The sequence below is a fragment of the Rhineura floridana genome, chromosome 4 (assembly GCF_030035675.1).
Source record: "Rhineura floridana isolate rRhiFlo1 chromosome 4, rRhiFlo1.hap2, whole genome shotgun sequence".
Taxonomy (NCBI): domain Eukaryota; kingdom Metazoa; phylum Chordata; class Lepidosauria; order Squamata; family Rhineuridae; genus Rhineura; species Rhineura floridana.
Window position 1 is genome coordinate 120,356,239 of NC_084483.1, and position 15,752 is coordinate 120,371,990.

A 15,752-nucleotide genomic window follows, 5' to 3' on the forward strand; every position below is an offset into this window, starting at 1 on the left:
TTCTCTGAAACCTACAGGGAGAAAGCAGGTATTTATTACAATGAGGCCTGAGCCAATACCAAACCTCATTTTCAACAACATCTTCGTTTTCATTTCAGTGACGAAATGCAAAATTGTCTAGATATTGTAGTGAAATAGCCAAGTTTGATTGGCTGTTACTTTTAGTTGCATGACAGATATAGTGTCATGGTGACATCATCTTGATCACTATATGATACCTGATTGGGTGGAATTACCTATGTGACTAATTGAAACAGGAGGAAAAAGACACTGGGTAGTTCTGAAATGGGGTTTAAAAAGCAGCAGATGGAATATTGCTGAAGAAGCAGCCGCCGCCAATGGCACTTTAATTCGTGTAAATATTTGCACAACTTAAGTCTATTCAAGGTGTGGGGAAAATATTTCTTACTTTAGTAATCAATTAATTGATTTAATTAATCAATTACTGCCTATAGCTGCATCAGACCAATGGCCCATCTAGCCTAGCACCCTGTTTTCACAGTGGTCAACCAGATGTTGTATTCAATTAAGTCCTACTCAGGTAGACCCATTGAAATGACTGAACCTAAGTTAATCATGTCTATTAACTTCAGTGGGTCTACTGTTAGTAGGACTAGCATTGAATACCACCCCAAGGTGCATCAGAGAATCTCACAAGCAAGACCTGAGTGAAACAGCACTCTCCCTACTTGTGATACCCAGCAACTGGTATTCAGAGGTATATAACCATTGATATTGGGGGAATGATATAGCCACTGTGGCTAGTAACCACTGATAGTCCTCTGCCCAATTATTTGTGCATGCCCACATACACCAAGGCATCGCAATGGCCCTTCATGGAGGATTAGTCTGTAGCAGGGCTGCCAAGTCAGAAGCATCCCAAACCCTGGGATTTCAGGGGTGGGTCCAAGTGAGGTCACAGGGTGGGACCAAATGATATCATTAAGGATGAAATATTAAGCATCAATCACAGTTGCTTGGAGCATACAATTCCAACAGAAACATTTATCTGATTTGAAATTAAGATAGAAATCTTTGCTAAAAGAGATTGGGTTATTGTTGTTGTTGTTGTTATGTGCCTTCAAGTCAATTACGACCTATGGCGACCCTATGAATCAGTGACCTCCAAGAGCATCTGTCATGAACCACCCTGTTCAGATCTTGTAAGTTCAGATCTGTGGCTTCCTTTATGGAATCAATCCATCTCTTGTTTGGCCTTCCTCTTTTTCTACTCCCTTCTGTTTTCCCCAGCATTATTGTCTTTTCTAGTGAATTATGTCTTCTCATGATGTGTCCAAAGTATGATAACCTCAGTTTCATCATTTTAGCTTCTAGTGATAGCTCTGGTTTAATTTGTTCTAACACCCAATTATTTTTCTTTTTCACAGTCCATGGTATGCACAAAGCATACCACATTTCAAAGGAGTGGATTTTTCTCTTATCCGCTTTTTTCACTGTCCAGCTTTCACATCCGTACATAGAGATTGGGAATACCATGGTCTGAATGATCCTGACTTTAGTGTTCGGTGATACATCTTTGCATTTGAGGACCTTTTCTAGTTCTCTCATAGCTGCCCTCCCCAGTCCTAGCCTTCTTCTGATTTCTTGACTATTGTCTCCATTTTGGTTAATGTGCCGAGGTATGGATAATCCTTGACAAGTTCTATGTCCTCGTTGTCAACTTTAAAGTTATATAAATCTTCTGTTGTCATTACTTTAGTCTTTTTGATGTTCAGCTGTAGTCCTGCTTTTGTGCTTTCCTCTTTAACTTTCATCAGCTTTCATCCCAAGTTGTTACTGGTTTCTGCTAGCAGTATGGTATTGTATGCATATCTTAAATTATTGATGTTTCTCCCTCCAATTTTCACACCTCCTTCATCTTGGTCCAATCCCGCTTTCCATATGATATGTTCTATGTACAGGTTAAACAAATAGGGTGATAAAATATACCCCTGTCTCACACCCTTTCCGATGGGGAACCAATCGGTTTCTCCATATTCTGTCCTTACAGTAGCCTCTTGTGCAGAGTATAGGTTGCACATCAGGACAATCAGACGCTGTGACACCCCCATATCTTTTAAAGCATTCCATAGTTTTTCATGATCTACACAGTCAAAGGCTTTGCTGTAGTCTATAAACCACAGGGTGATTTTCTTCTGAAATTCCTTGCTCTGTTCCATTATCCAATGTATGTTTGTGATATGATCTCTGGTGCCTCTTCCCTTTCTAAATCCAGTTTGGATGTCTGGCATTTCTCGCTCCATATATGGTAAGCCTTTGTTGTTGAATCTTGAGCATTACTTTACTTGCATGGGATATTAAGGAAATAGTTCATTAGTTACTGCATTCTCTGGGATCCCCTTTATTTGGAATTGGGATATATATCGAACAGTTCCATTCTGTGGGCCATTGTTTAGTTTTCCATATTTCTTGACAAATTTTAGTCAAAATTTGGACAGATTCAGTCTCAGTAGCTTGTAGCAACTCTATTGGTATGCCATCTGTTCCTGATGATTTGTTTCTTCCAAGAATTTTAAGAGCAGCTTTCACCTCACATTCTAAAATTTCTGGTTCTTCATCATATGGTTCCTCCGTGAATGAATCTGTTATCCTTGCATCTCTTTTATAGAGTTCTTCAGTGTATTGCTTCCATCTTCCTTTTATTTCATCTCGGTCAGTTAGTGTGTTCCCCTGTTGATTATTCAACATCCCTGCTTGTGGTTTAAATTTCCCTTTCATTTCTCTAATCTTTTGGAATAGAGCTCTTGTTTTACCCATTTTGTTGTCCTTTTCTATTTCAATACAATAACTATTGTAATAGTTTTCTTTGTCCCTATGTACTAGTCATTGTATAGTTGCATTTAGGGTTCTGACCATGTTTCTATCTCCTTTTGCTTTTGCTTTCCTTCTCTCTTTAACTATTTTAAGAGTTTCTTCAGTCATCCATTGAGGTCTTTCTCTCTTTTTAACTAGAGGTATTGTCTTTTTGCATTCTTCCCTGATAATGTCCCTGACTTCATTCCATAGTTCTTCTGGTTCTCTGTCAACTTAGCTTAAAGCCTCAAATCTGTTCCTTATTTGATCCTTATATTCTTCTGGGATATTATTTAAATTGTATTTTGGCATTATGATTGCTTTGTGGTTCTTCTTTAGTTTTACTTTGATTTTCAATACGATCAGTTCATGATCTGTACCGCAGTCTGCTCCTGGTCTTGTTTTTGCAGAAAGTATGGAACTTCTCCATCTTCTGTTTCCAATTATATAAAGAATTTGATTCCTATATTGACCATCTGGTGATATCCATGTGTACAGTCATCTTTTTGGTTGCTCAAAAAATGTGTTGGCAAGAAACAAATTATTGGCTTCACAGAATTCAATAAGTCTTTCTCCTGCTTCATTTCTGTCTCCTAAGCCCCATTTCCCCACAATTCCTAGTTCTCTGTTCCCTACTTTTGCATTCCAGTCCCCCATGATTATCAGCATATCTTGTTTTGGTGTATGATCAATTTCCTCCTGTACCTCTGCGTAAAATCTCTCCAATTCCTCTTCTTCTGCGTTTGCCGTTGGAGCATAGACTTGGATGATGGTTATGTTGATAGGTTTCCCGTTTAATCTCATTGCTATAACTCACTGAGACCTTGCGTTGTAGCTCCTAATTGCTCTTGCTACATCACTTCTCACTATTAAAGCAACCCCATTTCTTCTTAATTTCTCATTTCCTGCATAAAATATTTTGTAGTTGCCTGATTGAAAATGTCCCATTCCCGTCCATTTTAGTTTGCTCACACAAAGTATTGTAATGTTGATGCGTTCCATTTCTTGCTTGACAATTTCTAACTTTCCCTCGTTCATACTTCTCACATTCCATGTTCATATTGTGTGTGTCATACAACTCTGGACTCTCCTTTCGCATCTGTGCGCATCAGCCTTTGGGCTTCCTTTCAGCTTTGACGCAGCTGCATCATTAGTCACAGCGCTACTCGTACTTGCCCTTTGTTCTTCCGCAGTAGCTTGGTGAGTGCCTTCTGACCTGGGGGTCTCATCTTCCAGCACTATCTTGTGTTGCATTTTGGATACTCTGTTCATAGGGTTTTCATGGTAAGAGATATTCAGAGGTGTTTTACCCTTGCCTTCCTCTGAGTTTGGATGCATCTTAGTCTGATGCTTCAGCTTTGACCATTCCACCTTGGGTGCCACTGCTAGGAGTCTAGCCTCTTGTTCTAGACTCCTGACGGCATTGCTCTCAGCTTCTTCAACACTCTCAAACCCCCTCACCATGTTAAGGCATGCATCCTAAAGGGGGAGCGACTGGGTAGGGAACATTTAATCTAGCCTACTTGCTTCTGGCAAGAAGGGTTTAAGTGCCCTCAGGCTAGGCAGGTCACCAGAAGGCCACTGTAGGAAGAAGGAAGACTAGTGTTGCAGAGATGTTACACTTGCTAAGGGACTATGCCCCATAGACCTCAATTCTATGGACTTCTGAGTAGATATGGTTTGGATTGTACTGTTGATAAAGCTTGATTAGACATCCTCTGCAAAGATATCCATATCCAAGCAGGGTTGGTAACCCCCTGCCTGGAATGCCCTGCCCCTACCTTTTAACATGGCTGCTCCAAACATCTTTCCAGATTTGACCCTTCACTTCAGAAAGAGGTCTGAGAAATGAGTAAGGGTAAGAAGGTTCTCTACCCTCAACCTTGTAGGCTGCTATAAACTCACTTTGACAGCCAACCCAATTCTATTGAGTAATAATTAACAGAGAGAAAACACACATGGTTTGGTGTACCTTCACAGGCAGCAGCTTGGGAACAATAATTGTAGCCACACTTCCCAGTATGTGACTTCTCTTTTACCACTACTGGGCAAGAAACACAGCATCATGCAACCAACAAAGTGCATCATCAGTGGGTTTAAGGGAGTTGAACCTAGCGCATGGAACAACTGTTGTTGCTTCCATGTATGTAGAGGAGTGAGGTTAAAGGTAAATGAAATGCAAATAGAAAAACAGAAACAAAAATAGGATTGGAGGGGGAGAAAAAGATTTACAACACAAACACAATCCTTTGCTATGTTCACTCAAAAGTCCCATTAATTTACAGCACAATCCTAACCATGTTTACTCAAAAGCAAGTTCAACTGAATTCAATGAGGTTTACTCCGAGTATGTGGGATTAGCATTACAGCTTTACTCCCAGAAAAGCAAGTGTTGGATAAAAGCTTCATATTGGGAAGACTTTCAAAACACTGCCCTCTTCAACAGCCCAGTTAAATTTAAACTTGTTTGACTCCTGCACACAAGAGAGAAAAAGATGTTTGGTACTGCTGAAAGCTATATACCTGCTCAGTTTATGAGATTTTCAGATAAACAGGAAAAAACAATAATTTTCTACCTTTGCAATGCAGTCTAAGTACTGCCTGGAGGCCCATAAATCCCTTGTCAATCACAACCCTGACTTCACTTATTGGCTACAAACCTGAAAAGTCGGGGTTAGAGCAGCCAGCTACGAGCTCATTTAACAGAAGTTGTGGGGGCGGCAGCTGACATTTTGGTGTGTATCTTGTGAACCAGACCACCTAGAAACTTAATTTTTTTAAAAAATGAAAGCTGAGAGTCCAGAGAGTAAGGTGACTCACCTACAGACCCAGAGAGGACCCCCAAAATCTGGAGTCTCTGGAGACCTGGCAACGCTAGTCTGCAGCATTATTTGTCAGCAGCCCGATACCAGAAATCTGGGAATGACCAAAATGTGATCATATTCTAAATCACAGCAGTAGTACTAGAAAGCTAGGAGTCAATGTGTGCATTGCAATTACAATGTTAATTGCCTATGTGTACCGGTTGTATCATGACAACAAATTATTTCATAATGCTGAAGATATACAACTGATGTAAAATTTTGCAGCAGGCTGCTGGTTTGGTGTCTTGACAATCCAACAAGCATCTCCAAATGGTAAATTTTCATTAGGAACGTTGGTGGTTCACTTAGACTGAATTTCTGCTATTTTCAAGGCTTTTGGTAGCCTGAACTTGCAACACAGTATATCTATGGTTAACTAAAGGGATCCACTGCAGCCATTAACACCTCCATCACATAGAATTCTTGTTTTATCAAGAATAATCTATGCACATGTTGAAGGCAGAAGCACTGAGGGCAAAAACAATCCATCTTTTATTTTGTTAAATACCTATTTCAGAACTTCAAAAGGGTTTCTGTTGACTATGGTTGGTTTATGTGCTGTTTCTAACAGTTAATGCGATATTCTCCGATCCCTCTGTTGATGCTTGTTATACAAATAATGCTCTCTAAATTGATTATGTAATGTAGCACTCTTGCATCCAAGGTTAAGGTTGCATCAGCATTTCCATTGTTAATGGTGCTGTTCAAGAGGACAAAATTTGATGTGTGGATATGAATATTTTCCTCAAGGACTTATCTCCAACCTCACCGGTCCGCAGTCTCATTGTCTGTTTCTAGCCCAATTCTCAAAGAAAAACCATTTAATTTCTTTGTACTCCACTGTGTTTCTTTGGGTCAGTTCACACACACGATCATGTTGCATGCAGCCCCCCTCTTTTGTTTCTCTCTAGGTTATACAATGACCATGGCAAAGAAGTTACTGGGACAAATTGTCAAAATCACAAAATTGCTATGTGGCATTTAACTTGTGTTTGCATTATTTGTAATGCCATGCAAAATCAAGGTTTATGCATGTGTTGAATAATTCAGACGTGGTTACGCAAGGAAAATACATTTATGAATTGTCCAGGAACTTAACACAAATTTGAAAAGCTATATAAAATGTTTAGGGGAGGACTATATATAATGTCAAAAGAGTTAAATAAATATATGGGTCTGCTGCAGTAGGATTGAGGCAAAATGGAGGAAAACAAAAAGTGTTCCCCTTTCTGAAGTTGTTTCAGGTGGGAGACCTTTTAAATCACATACTTAGACAGCCCCCCCACACACACACATGCATTAAATGAGTCCACCCAGTCTATGTCAGGCATTCAGGCAGCAACGGCGATTCTCAAAGGTGATCCCCTTCACAGGCACAGCCCTGTTCAGCTGCAGTTTGGCACCATTTTTTCCCTCCAATGTGATGGTGATGCAGAGAACAAACAAATCAAATTCAGAGTAAGGGCAATATTTCCCCTTAATGACATGAACACACATGCAAATCTGATTGGCTGCATGAGATCACTATTATTAGGAAGAAGAATTCCAAAATTCACAGTTGGGTGCTACTTTTATTAGGAGCAACTAACATGCCACAACATAAGATGCAAGCTTTCAAGTTCTCCAGAACTCTTCATTAGATTGGATGTTAAGGAAAGCAGGGCGGGAGGTGTAACATTCAGTCTGAGTTAGAGTTCTGGTCAGTTTGAAAGATTGCTCACTATTTTATGACACTTGAATTGGTCCTAATACAAGTATTGTTGACTACAGATTTGGGATGACTTGCACATGATTTCAGATTATAAACATTAGCTCTAACCAGCATAGCCATGTAGTATCCAGGGGCCACCAGGTTGGTGAAGGCTACAGTAAGCGATGAATGCAGAATATGACCGGTGGAGCCAGGCTGGTGAATGTTAATGCAGTCAGAGTCACATTGTTGGTAAGATTGTGTGCATTGGTCATTGCTGTACAGGAGACCTACTGCCAGGAAAGTGGGTAACGCAGCAGGCCCTTGATTTGCATGCAGTGCAGGAAAGCAAAAAGCGTTCATCTTGTGTTTAAAGGCAGCAAATGCCTCTGCACTGGGAGCTTTGGCCTTTTCAGTGGGGAGGCCCAGGAGACATGCTGTCAAAATACAAGCTTCTTACTCAAGCTACGAAGCCCAGAAACTGCAGGCAGTAAAATAAGCAAATAAATAAAGCAGAATACCATTAAAAAAAAAATCCCATATCTTACACTAAACCAAAGGCAGCTGCTCTTTTTCTCCCCTTGAAATCTAGGATAGCTAGTTGTCTTTACAGGACTGTGTAGAAAAACCAGGAAATGTGGAGTTTGGGCAAGGCCTTGAAGATGCTGTCATTAATTCGATTCTGCAAACAGACACAAAAGCTGATTTACACTGTGGTTGTTTTTATATTACGGGGTAGGATTTTTTATTCTTTTTTCTTTAGGTTTCTACCTGGAACTCTCTAAAGTAATTTCCACTGACGGCTGCGATACTCAGGTACAGAGAAGAAATGATCAACTGCCTAGTATCCTTGTATTTCCACTGCCTCTTTTTAATCATGTCAAATTCCTTTCCCTTCGTAATTCCCCATCTTTCCCTCAGGAGATGAGCTAAGATTTAATTGTCAAATTTGCATAGTAACTCAGCAAATAAACTCTCCAGTTTCTTGCAGACCTTTAAGGCTCTATTCTGTATCACAACAATGTTGGCATCTCATACTCAAAGAGAGAGGGGTGTGTGTGTGTGTGTGTGTATGTGTGTGTGTTGGGGGGGCAGGAGGAATCCAGTGGTCTCCTCCCACCACAGTCTTTGGCATCCAAGTGTCTTCCTATGCTCAGTAGCCTGTAACTGGACATCCTTAGCAACAGAAATTTGTGGATCAGATTAGTGGCATCACCAGTATGAAATCCAATGAAAATGTCATTAGAAAACATAAATAAATGAATATTTTCGCAGCTGAGGTAGATGGACATCACATTATAAAAGAAGGTTTGCAATTGAAATATATTTTATGCAGTTATCTCATAAGTAGGGATGGAAAGAACTGTCAGTTTTGGTTCTCTTAGTTTCTTAGTTTCTCATTTTTCCAATCATAAATTCAGGTTTCCACATTTCAGCAGCAATTTCCAATTTTTTAAAAAAAAGGATTCCTCATGAAAATTCTCCAGCATTTTAGTGGAAATTTCTTCTAATGAACACATTTTTGTAGGGTTTTTTTGACTAATGTACACATTTTTGCAAGCAATCTTTTGTCATATAATGCATTCTTATATTTTATTTTCACTCATACATTCATGTACACACTTTCCCATAACATATGCACTTGTGTGAACATTGGTTGATTGGAGAACTGCATTGCAAAACTCAGATAAGTGCAAATTTCAAAGGATGGCTGTGTTTCAGTTTTCATATTGTTTCAGAAAGTGTGAATTTGATAGATTCATCTTGAAGTGGAACTGAATTTAATTTCTCACCCATCCTTACTCATTCATAATAATAACTCAGCTATGTTAGCCCTAGAAAAAGTAGGGCATCTGTGTGAAGAGTTCAAAGCCATTCCTTTCTCTGTAGTTCTTCAAAGCTGCTAAAAACAGTTTTATACTTGACCATATAAGGTCAGAGTCTAGTCAGTAGCAAAGTGGCCTGGAAGAGGACTGCCCCCATTGTGGTTCATGGCATATAGTAATGTGCTGCCCATCAACTTTCAGACAAAATGGTAACTTTATAAAATGTAGAACTGTGGCACTGAAGGAGCTCTGAGGAAGGAGGAGCCAACACTTCAAATAGTTCAGCTCGTTGTTGCACTCTTAAGTCAGCCGAAACTCCTTGAGAAAAAATCCAAAGGGCAATGCAGCTGCACAAAGAATCCAGTCTTATAACAGTGATGAAATGTCACTACTTTGCCACTTTTACACATCAGGACCACAGAACAGGAAACAAAGATTTTGAATGGCACCGAATGCATATGGATGTATTTTATAGAAAATTGTTTTGTGCAACCATGATTGATGATGATGATGATGGACTGCCTTCAAGTCAATTTCGACTTATGGCGACCCTATGAATATGGTTTTCATGGTAAGCAGTATTCAGAGGGGGTTTACCATTGCCTTCCTCTGAGGCTGAGAGGCAGTGACTGGCAAGAGCAATGTCCAAGAAACAAATGGAGGAAACTGCAATAGGTAGTATTTGATTTTTAAAACAAAGATATGAAGGCTATTATTCCTTCTGGGGGTGCTTTTGTATCCAGCTTTGCCACCAGAGGCCCAAGTGCCCTTGGTGGCTAGGAGCACCTTCTGTCAGCTATAGCTGGTATGACAGCTGTGGCTGTTCCTGGACCAGGGGAGTTTGACCACAGTAGTTCAGGCATTAGTAATTTCATAACTGGGCTGCAATGCACTCTATGTGGGACTTGCCTTGTGTTTGATCCAGAAACTGCAGTTGGTATAGAATGCTGCAGCACAATTACTGACAGGAGTGAATTACTGTCCACATATCACACCCCTTCTTAAGAGATCTGCACTGGCTACAGATTTGTTACCAGGCCAAATTTAAGGTGTTACTATTAGTATATAAATCCCTCAATGGCTTGGAACCAGTTTACATGCAGGATTGTCTTAATCCATATGAGGACACTTGACCACTAGTGCCGTGTACCAGATTCAGCCAAGTCCCAAGCCAAAGCGGCCCTATTTGTGCCTCTGGTGAGTCAAGCTGAGACAACCACAGATTGCTACCACAGATAGCTATGTATCAGATTGGATTCCCCAGAATGATCTGAGGCTGTCAGGGGACAGAGCATTAGGCAGCCATCAGGTGGGGAAAAGTTTTGGGGTGGTCACACTACTTCATTTCCATAACTTCCTGCCGAAATCCCATAACTTTTTATACCACAAATGTTCTAATTTATTTTTGTCCAGCTTTTGTTGCACTATAACCTCTCCAGACAGCAGTAATGGTCCCATCTGCACTATACATTTAAAACATACCCCTCGCTGGATCATCACCTTGTAGTGGTGAGTGGGCTTGCGTGTTCCAATAAACCCTGTGAGCGATGCCATCGGGAGTCATGTACTCCCAGCAGGGTCACCCATGGCGGTAAGGTCAAGGGAGAGGAACCAGACAAAGAACGATCCAAGAAAGTCCTCAACGGCAGAACAGGCAGAGGATAACAATCTGTATGTTACAACGGCTGTGAAGGTGGATGAAGGCTGCAGCAGATAAAGGACTTCCAATCATCATGGTACCCATGCCATTGGATCAAAGCCTTTTTCTGTCAAGATTGGGTGTTGATCGTGGTGCACTGATCTTCCCACATAAAACAAATTCACACACAGGCATCTTCCATAACAAAAATCCCATGGCAATTGGCAAATGGCGACGGGGCAGAAGCCCCTAGTCATGGTCTGGTACATCGGCGGTGGATACAGATTCAGACGGATCCATTGTTAAAGACTATATTTTGGAAGACAACCTTACTCGGTCACGAGTGATCGCCAAGAAGAAGACATTTAAAACAGTATTATACCACTTTTAAACAGTCATGCTTCCCCCGAAGAATCTTGGGAACTGTAGTTTGTTAAAGGGTGCTGAGAGTTGTTAGGAGACCTCAGAGAGGTACAATTCCTATAGTGGAAAAAGTTTTTATAAACCATTTGTTTTTGTCAAATACAAATGTAGTGTTTTTTTCTACCTCTGACAAGTTTGCCACCTTTGGCCCTCTCTGGACAGAGACAGCCACAGTAGTCCATGGTCTAGTAATTTCCAGATTGGATTATTGCAATGCATTCTACATGGGACTGCTCTTGAATATGACTCAGAAACTTCAACGGGTCCAAAATGCAGCAGCTAGATTTCTGGCTGGGGTTCCCTTTAGAATTCATAAAACTGATGTTTTAAAACAGCTGCATCAGTTGCCAGTTTGTTTGGCCAGTTCAAGGTGTTCACATTACTGTTTAAAGCCCTAAATGACATAGGTCCCACATATCTGAAAGACCGCCTCCTTCCCTACAGACCCTCTCAGGTGCTGAGATCAGCAGAGGGCACCCTTTTGGTAGTTCCACCACACATAGAAGTTCGGGGGGGGGTTGCTTGGGAGACGATATTCTCTGTGGCAGCCCCTAAGTTGTGGAACTCCCTCCCCACCAAGGTGTGTCTGGCAACTTCATTGTACAACTTTCGGTGAAAAATGAAGATGTACCTCTTCACCTTGGCCTTCAACACCTGATGTGTATATTTTTAGGACCTGCACTTCTGTGATTTTGTTTAGGTTGTTTTCAACTGTTTTTAATTATGTATTTTAAATTATTGTAACCTGCCCTGGGACCTTTGGTAAAGGGAGGGCAATAATAATAATAATAATAATAATAATAATATGTAGAAAGAAGCAGAAGATACTTTTATAACCAAGGAAAATAAGGGATAGAAAACAATGGGATAGAAGAATGGGAGCGCTTTAGGAGGAGATGGGGTTCACATAACATGCAGCCCCCAGGAGGGTTGCCCACCTGTAATTTAAATCAGCAAGGAAAAAAGCCATTGATTTAAATCAGTCTGCTTCTGCCCAGCCTCACCCTCACAAAAACAAAGTAGCAAACAAAAAGGAAATGCACATGAGAGTGGGCAGGTGAAAATGAGGTCAAGACTCCTGCACCTTTCATATTTGTATAGAAGAGGGGATTCCAGGAAGTGTAGCTTGCATGACCCTACAAAAGGTCGACACAAAGTTTGATGGATACTGGGCAGATTAGGACCATCAATTTTCATCAGGTGAGAATGAAATGCCAATGTTTGATAAGTAAAATGTAAATATTAATATTTGAGAAATGATCAGATTACTTCTTTGTTTACATAGAAAATCTTCCTTTAATTCAAGTATGCGTGGTACAGAGGCATTGATTCTGTGTAGAGGTTAATTGTAGGGCTAACATGCTTATATCTGGATTATTTAAATAGTTATTATTTTAGAGAAAGTTAGTCCCTCCAGGGAAAGAAAGAAATCCATGTAAAATTAAAACTCTGATGTATAAAAAGAAATTTAAAACCATCCATTTTTGTTCTCCCTTGGCCCAATGAACCCTACAAGTGTGTACTCCAGGACAGCCTTTCCCAGCCTTTGGGTCCCCAGATGTTGCTGGACTACAGTTCCCATAATTCGTGACCATTGGCCATGCTAGCTGGGGCTGAGGGAGTTGTAGTCCAGAAACATCTGGGGATCCCAAGATTGAGAAAGGCCGCTTTAGAAGATCATCCTCAAGGTTCAAGTGCAATAGGCTGGTTCCGGGTCAGATACACAGCGGTTCCATTTTGGAAAATGAGCTAACGTGGAAAGATTTCCCTGCAGGCAGAAAGTTTGAAAGACACTGGTCTAGTGATGGACTTCAGCCTATATGCAAAGGCTTATGTGCTACAGAACTACAATTGATTGTACAATTGATTGAACCTTCCTATTCTCTGAAGCATTTTAAGTTACACTGATTTAATTTTAAAAATGTTTACTGTGTTGGATTGTTGCTTGTATTTTAGTATTGTTTTGTTATTTATTGTATTTTTATGCTGTTTTATGTTCACCGCCCAGAGAGCTATTGCTAGTCGGGCGGTATATAAATTTAATAAATAAATAAATAAATAAATAAAAATAAATAAAATTTGAGCTACTTGTTCTGAAGCAAGAACAACATTGTCTATCATGTATCAGTATTATCATCATGTATCATGTATCATTTCTGGAACCCTTCACAGTGCACAAAGAGCTCTATAATCCTTCTTTCACTCATCCGCACACTAACTAGCTAAGGTTTGTGACTCCCCCTCCCCCCGGGCATCTTTTTTATTATACATTCATGATGATTTGTGCTCATGATGGTGTTGGAGCAGTTATATGCAATCCCAATTTCAATAGTTTGTGCCTGTAAAAGTTTTGGGGCAGACATACTCCTTCACTTACATGTCCTGTAACTTTCTGCTGATTTCCTACTGAAATTCTGCAACTTATACCACAGATATTATAGGGTGAGGTAGGGTTATCCCTTCTTTGTTGCACTATAACACCCCTCCAGATGGCAATAATACAGCAACATCAAGGAAGCATCACAGAAGAACTAATAAATCCACCACTAAAGCACTATGTGTCAATGGCATGTTGCAGAATACACTCGCAAAAAACTCTCCACCATTCTGGAAGGACCCATAGAGCCAAAATACTAGGGATTGCTGCTGAGGTTTGCCCCAGCCACATAAAAGCAGAAGGAGGAGATATCCTGCTTTTTAAAGCGAGATGGATGCGCACATTGGGGCATGCAAAGCAAAACCCGCAGTTGCAGCTTTCTTGCAGTGTGTCTCGCCCAGAACCCCAATACCTGGTGCAGGAAAGCTATAAGGAGCGAAGTGACATACAAACTTTTTGCTATACAGATCAGTCATTCCTGCTGTATATGTGACTGGGGACAATTTTTTAACAAACAGGTCTTTCACTTCCACTATCATATCTAGTTAGTGGCCCTTGATGCTATTTCAGGCTGACAAGACAAGTGACTTGCATCAGCTGTCCTGAACATTTCATGGAAACACTGTTATATAACAGCCCCAGAAAAAGCCCGAACAATTTCAAGGGGTCAGAAAGAATCCTTGAAAAATACAGTGTTAGAACAAGTAACTCTGGTGAACATGTCACATCTTGCAGATGGAAAAATCCTGCAGACTCTATTGTCTGGTTGCTGGATCATCCAACAGAGGGAGTCGTGATCACATGCACAAAGCCTGTGTTAGTTGTCATAGATAAACATACAAATAAGCTTCTAGTAACTACTGCATTAAGTAACTTTTCCTCAATTACAATTCCCCTTAGAGCAACAATAAAACCTGATTTATAATCTTAAAAAAACCCACACACTATAAAATAGAACATAAACAATACTCCTAAATCAAAGAGGCACTAATATTTTCTGTTTGCTGATGATTTTAATTTTGGTTGTATCTGACTAAGTCGTACTCAGAATAAACCCATTGAAATTAATGTACTTGTTAGCCATAACTGACTAAGTCCTTTGATTTCAGTGGATCTGCTCTGGGTATGATTTAGTTGGATGCAACTCTTTGTAAGGTTCAGCGCTTGCTAAATAGACGGTAGGCCTTTTGGACAAACAGATACACGACACTTGCTAACATGCCATATGGGAGATGGTATTTCCCCCCTTCCATTCCATTATTGTTCCATGCTCTTTCTCTCCCCTCCCCTTGCCTCAACTCTTGTCTTTCTTGCAATTTAACATAAATGATTTCTAAATTTAATTCCAGAACTGGCACATGTGCAATTTGCCACAGTGTTCAGTTCCTTATGTTCATTTGTGTGTTGTTGTTTTCTGTCCAGATTATTGATGTCTGCAAAAACACAGTGTGGAAGAGAATCTTCATGCAAATACACTACACTGATGTACGACTGTGTGTATCCATAACCTTGTCATTGAAAAAAGCTGTGGGAAATCATAAGCAGCTGAAAGTTGTACCTAACAGCATATGTGCAGTAATCTACAAATAGGGATGAAAGGATTTGTCAGTTTTAATTCTCTCAGTCTCTCATTTTTCTAATCTTAAATTCAGATCTACAGGTATCTGCAGCAATTTGTGATTTTTTTAAAAATACTCTTGAAATTTTTTTAGCAGTTTAGTGTGAATTTATCCTAATAAACACATTTTTGACACAGTTTTGACTAATTTTTGTAAATATTGCTTGGAGAACTACAAAAATGCATATGGGGGAATGCATATAAAATTAATATATTACTGAAGATAACAAAGAAAATGCATTATAAGGAGAAATTGCTTGCAAAAATGGGTACAAGCAGATGGGATGTGTTGTAACTAGGAATAGGCGAGAATTCAGCTGAATTCAGATTTAGTACCAGATTTTTCAGTGGTCCACATATTTTCCATCAGTACTTCCGTCTTTGCAGAAAGATCCTGTTTGCTCCAAACTTCAGTGGCTTTCCCCCGGCACCAGAATTTCCCCCCTAGAATATATTATTTTATTGATTTTACTCACAGGACAACACAGCCATACAGGTTTC